The sequence below is a fragment of the Hylobates moloch genome, unplaced genomic scaffold (genome assembly GCF_009828535.3).
Source record: "Hylobates moloch isolate HMO894 unplaced genomic scaffold, HMol_V3 SCAFFOLD_11, whole genome shotgun sequence".
In the NCBI taxonomy this organism is placed as follows: domain Eukaryota; kingdom Metazoa; phylum Chordata; class Mammalia; order Primates; family Hylobatidae; genus Hylobates; species Hylobates moloch.
The window spans coordinates 37,199,790-37,206,123 of record NW_026652286.1 but is presented as its reverse complement, the minus strand read 5'-3'; the positions used below and the strand labels follow the sequence as shown (position 1 = coordinate 37,206,123).

The 6,334-nt window shown below is 42.0% G+C and overlaps 1 long non-coding RNA gene across 1 annotated transcript in view; it reads left to right on the top strand.

The window, feature by feature from the left end:
- Positions 1-3: 3 nt before the first annotated feature.
- LOC116476518 (uncharacterized) overlaps positions 4-6,334 on the top strand; it is a 59,287-nt gene continuing 52,956 nt past the window's right edge. The window contains exon 1 of the long non-coding RNA XR_004250224.2: positions 4-307. This is a non-coding gene — a long non-coding RNA (uncharacterized LOC116476518). The remainder of the gene's footprint in view (positions 308-6,334) is intronic.

Here is a 6,334-nt window from a genome sequence, read left to right as displayed (position 1 = left end):
CCCCCCCGCCCCGCCCCGCGTTGCCTGGAGACGGCGCCTAACCTTCCTCTGCAGCGCCCCTACCGACCCGCGCTCCGCAGCTCCTGAGGGCTTTCGAGCCCAGATGGTCATCTGAGACGAGAGGTGGCGGCGAAGGAGAGTCTCGCCTGTCAGGCTCCCGGAGCAGGGGCTTCATAAGGTGGCCATGGAAACGGCCTGGCAGACTCCCATCTCTCCTGGTGCCGTCTCCGGAGCGGAAAGTCGAGCACCCCGCTGGCGACCAAGGCCGCACTGAGAGCCCTGGTTTGGTCAACAGTTGGGCTCCAAGGTACCACTTCCCAGACCTCCAGCCTCCCCACTGATCATAGATACACAAAGATCATCTTGTTTCTTTATGAGGAAATGGATTGTGTTCACCTAGCCGAGTTGTTAAGCATAAGGGAATGCATGAAAAGTAATTACAAGGTTCAAAATCCTGAGCTTTGATAAATGATAGATATGATGATGAACACATGTTAGTGATATTACTGCTCTTCAGGATGTCTGAATCAATAATTGCTGTCTTTTAAGCATCTGTTGTGTGCCAAATACTGCACTAGGCACTTTACAGGCATTGCTCTTGTTTAAGTCGTTTGCTTGAAGTTGCCTAGACAATAAACAGCAGAGCGAGGATTTTAACCCAGGTACAGCTGACACTGCTGCCTCTATGCTTAGCAGTTAAACTGCTTTTTATGCTTCTTGTTTGGACACCCCTCCTTCACCAGTCACTTGTAGATTCACCCTGTGAAGAGCTAATTCTTCCCTCTAATAATAATATTCGTTGACCATTTACTATATGTCAAACCCTATTTTAAGGACTTTAAAGGTATTAATTCGTTTAATCTTCACAGCAATACTGTGAGTAGGTATTATTAATACCTTCACTAAGACACAGGCTTAGAAAAGTCGATTAACTTTTCCAAGGTCAAACAACCATTAAGGAGCAGAGCCAGATTCAAACCAAACCAGACAGAACCCTGAACCTGTGTTTTTAATTCCTGTTTTAAACTGCCTCGGTAGTACGGTAAGACTTCATTAGGGCTAGGTCCATGCCTGTTTGTGCACCATTATTTCCCTGACAGCCAGCATGATAGTGGTTCAATATTTGAACATTTGATGAATATTTGAACACTGGAAAAGGGAAAAGCTTAAAAATGAAGTATAAATAATGATTTAGTAAATTCCAAAAGATATGAAATTCAAGAAGCTTCCATAGTTCAGCCTAATCTGGGCCTGGGAGTTAGAAATATTACTCTGTAAAAATTGCCTTCAATTAAACATTGTATTGGAAGTTCTGGTCAATGAAATAAAACAAGACAAATACATAAAAGGCATCCAAGTTGGAACGGAAGTTGTAGCACTGCATTTATTTGCCTAAGAAAATTGTGGGATACTACAAAAAAGCTACTAGAACTAATAAGTGAGTTTACAAAAGTTGCAAGATACAAAATCAAATATACAAAAATCAGTTGTATTTCTATATGCTAGCGATGAACAAATAGAAATGGAAAATGTTTAAATTTATCAGCCAAAAAAAAAAGCAGCAAATTTAGGGACAAATTTGACCAAAGATGAGAAAGACATGTATACTGAAAACTATAAAATCGCAAAGACATGGAATCAACCCAGGTGCTTATCAATAGTGGATTGGATAAAGAAAATGTGGTACATATACACCATGGAATACTATACAACCACAAAAAGGACTAGATCATATCTTTTGCAGCAACATGAATACAGCTGGAGGCAATTGTCCTAAGCAAAATAATGCAGAAACAGGAAACCAAATACCGTATGTTCTCACTTATAAGTAGGAGCTAAACGTTGAGTACACAGACACAAAGATGGGAACAATAAACACTGGGGATTCCAAAAGGGTTGAAAAAACTACTATTGAGTACTATGTTCACCACTTGGGTGACCTGGATCATTAGAAGCCTAAACCTCAGCATCGTTCGATATACCCATGTAACAAACCTACACGTGTACCCCCGAATCTAAAAATAAAAAACATTGTTAAGAGAAATTAAAGAAGACCTAAATAAATAGGGATATATTATGTTCATGAATCAGAAGACTGAGCATTTTTAAGATATCATTTGTGCCTAAATTGACCAACAGATTTAAGGAAATTCCAATAAAAATTCTAGCAGATTTCTTTTTGATGGAAATGACCAAACTAATTCTAAAATTTATATGGAAATGCAAAGGACCTAGGATAGTCAAGACTTTCATCAAGAAAAACAAAGTTTTGGGACTTACACTACCTGATCTCAAGACATTATAATAAGAGCTAATCAACACAGTATAGTATAGGTATGAAAATAGAGTAATGGAACAGTATATAGAACCCAGAGATGTATCTATACATATGTCATCAATTGATTTTCGACAAATATGCCAAGGCAATTCAATGGGGGAAAAGATAATCTTTTCAACAAATAAACCTGAAAAAATTGAATAGCATATGCCAAAAGTCTCTTAATATCTTGCTCCTTTCCTAATACTGTCACAGGATCCTTGGAGTGTTGCTTTGCCAGCCAGAAACCTCTGTGGCCAGTGGCTCCTTTGCCCGAGTTTTGCTCAGGCCCACTGGGCTCATTCTGCCCATTTGGCCTTGCAGGCTGCACTCGGCTCATGCCACTGGCCCAGATCCCATGCCTGCCAAGGACGAGCCAGGTGCAGAGTGGTGAGGGGTGCGTGAGCAAGTGAGCGCGAGGTCTGGCCGCTGTGCACAGCCAGGCACACCAGCTGTGGTGGGGCGGGCAGCTCCAGGTGCTGGCATGGGCGCTGGCTCCTGCAAAGCTGTGGCTGGACCAGGAGTACCACAAGTGGCTTCCACTGCTGGCACTAGGGAACGTGGTGGCACCTGGAAGTTTTGAGATGCCAGGAAATGCAGAGCCCCAAAGAGGGTGTTACAGTCCTGGCTCAGGGAGCTCTTAGGCCTGGGCTCCCCGAAGTGTCAAAGCTCTTCTGTCCTTCTCTCTTCTCTCCTCATTGCTTGCAACACGGGGAGTGAGGGGGTGTTTCAGCCCTGTTTGTGTTACAGCTCTTTCAGTCCTGCCATTTGGCAGGTCCCAAGTTCTTGTCCCACATCCAGGAATAATGAGGTATGCAGACAACTGGAGGGTGAGTAGGGTGAACAGGTGCTTTATTGAGTGACAGTATAGCTCTCAGGAGACTCTAAGTGGGTAGCTCCTTTCTGCAGGCAGGTTGTCCGGATGTCTGCCCAGCTCTTAGCTGAGAGAAGACCCACAGTGGGTGGCTCCTTTCTGCAGGCAGGTGGTCAGGATGTCTGCTCAGCCCTCAGCAGAGAGGAGACCTGGAGTGGGTAGCTCCTACACGCAGGCAGGTTGTCCCCATGTTTCTTGAGTCTGGCTGAGCCTAGGGTATTTATGGGCTCAAGAGGGAGGAAGTGCATGCTCATTGGTCCATGGGCAGCAGAAAAAGTGCCATAAGTTCTCACTCCAGTCTGAGGACCTGGCAGCCCAGCCCCCAGGCTTCAGACTCTCAGTTGCCTAAAGGTAGGGTTTTGCTGAGGACCCACCCCTTTTTGCTCAGGAGCCTGTCTGCCTCATGCCACTATCCATGGCACCAAGGCTGTTTGTGCCAAGGGGAGCCTGCAGACCCACACTGAACTGCCCTCAGTGCCCCCTCAGCTTCCCCTGATGCTCATCAGCATCCAAAGTCCAGAAGGGGCTGAAGTGGCAGGGGGCTGGCATGTCAGTGTTGCCCCAAGCATGCACACACCTGTCAGATTGTGACGGTGTCTGGGCTTGACCACAACTTTGCTCTGCGCCAGAAGCAGGGAGAGGCCAGACAGCAGGAGCAGGCACTTTCAAGCCTGTGGGGACAAGGGGCTTCCTGGGCTGCTGAGAGCACAAGGATGCTCAGGTCCACAGCTGTGGTTGGGCAGCTGCAGCTGTGCCCAGGAGGGCAGGGCTCCCACCCCACCAACTCAGAAGTGGGTGGGGCTTCAGCCTGTTCCTGTTTTCATGGTTCTGTGGAGTGTGCAGCCCTGGCCAGGCCTCCCTTACTGCAGGTTGCATCTTTCCAGCAGCTGCTCCAGACGGGTTGCCACTGCCATCAATACTATATATAAAAATTAACTAAAAATGGATCATACATCTAAATGTAAGAGCTAAAATCACAAAACTTCTAGAAGATATCTTAGTGACCTTGGATTTCTCAGACTTCTTAAAGATGGCACAAAAAGCACAAACTATAAATGAAAAAAAAAAGGATGAATTGTACTTCATCAAAATTAAATACTTATGCTTTTTAAAAGACTCTGTTAAGAAAATAAAAAGGTAAGCCGCAGACTTGGAGAAAGTATTTGCAAACATATATTTGGCAAAAGACTTCTAACTAGAATACATAAATAACCCTTACAACCCAATAAGAAGACAACCCAACTTTTTAAAATGGGCAAAATATTTGAATAGACATTTCACCAAAGATTTATAGATGACAAGTGCATGAATTAATACCATTAATCATTAGGGAAATGCAAATTAGGAAAATAATAAGGTTTCATGGTGCACTGTAGCTACTAGAATGGCTAAAATTTGAAAGACAGATCATATCACGTGTTGACAAGGATGTGGAACAACTGAAATTCTTGTATACTGCATGTTGGAAATGTAAAATAATACAACAATTTGGAAAAGAGTTTGGCTATTTCTTAAAAAGCTACATATACACCTACTACATGATCTAACCATTTTACTCCTAGGTATTTACCCAAGAGGAATGAAGGCATATGTCTACACAGAGGCTTATACATGAATATACACAGCTTTAATTGTAATAGGCCCAAACTGGAAACAACCCAAATGTCCATCAATAGGTGAATGGAAAATAAATTGTGGTATATCCACAAAATGGAATATTACTAAGCAATAAGAAGGAATGGTTGATTGGTATACCTCAACAACATGGATGAGTCTCAAAATAACTATTTTGAGTGAAAGAAGCCCGATCCTCCCCCGCAATAAAAGAGTACCTATGGTGTGACACCATTCATATACAATTCTAGACAATCCAAACTAACCTATAGTGACAAAATGCAGATCAGTGGTTGCCTGGGAATGCGGGGGTGGTGTTGTGGAGATGGATGGGAGGGTAGTACCACAAAGGAGTGGGAGGAAGCTTTTTGGGGTGATGGATATGTTCATCTTCTTGATTATAAATGATGGTTTCACAGATGCGTATGTTGAAACTTCTCAACTCGTACATTTTAATCATGCACAGTTTATTTTATGCCAATTATACCTCAATAAACTTGTTTAAAAAAGACATAGCTAGTTGAATTTTAAAGGATTTTGTATTGTGGCCTAAACAGTCATGAAAAGTGCTCTGGACAAATTGCCTTCAACTTTGTAAAATAGAGCCGTTACTCCTTCTTATATCTCATGGGGAGTATAGTGGGGATTGACAAGTAAAAGACTAAAAGACTAAAATATTTAAAATCAGTATTAAATTAATATTATTAATGACATCTCTAGATACCTTCTCATCACAACAGCTTTCTTCTTCTTACCTTTGCATGAGCATAATGAATTAATTAGAATGTAAAACAGAACAAGACAGTAATAAAGATTATCTTAAAAACCAAAATAGAAGAGATTAGAAATCCTCTGTGGAATAAGAATTTTGAAGCTACTTTGCAGCAGAATAAGGAAAACTTTATTTTTCTTACATATAAAAAAGTATAAGAAAAATATTTGTAGGAAACCACATATATAAATAGTAAGAGTTATGGAAGAAGAAACCTCTAAGTTTTTTATAAGTTTTGTAAGTTTTTTATAAGAAGAAGGATCATTTTGCCATGAGTCTTGTAATTTGTAATGTATGTTCAGATTTTCATAGTTTTTTAAATAAGTATTTTCCAGTTAAAGAAAACACAGAGGCTTTGATAAATTCTAGTAAACATGGTCCTGTAGTGAAGATCAGGAAAATTGGAGACTTTTGGAATGGTATATTTTTTCTTCCTTTTATTTATTTATTTATTTATTTTTGAGGTGGAGTCTTGCTCTATTGCCAGGCTAGAGTGCAGTGGCACAATCTCAGCTCACTGCAACCTCCGCCTCCCAGGTTCAAGTGATTCTCGTGCCTCAGCCTCTCGAGTATCTGGGACTGCAGGTGTGCACCACCATGCCCAGCTAATTTTTGTGTTTTTAGTAGAAATAGGGTTTCACTATGTTGGCCAGAATGATCTCGATCTCCTAACCTCATGATCTGCCTGCCTCGGCCTCCCAAAGTGCTGGGATTACAGGCGTGATCCACTGAGCCCAGCCTGGTATATTTTTTTCTA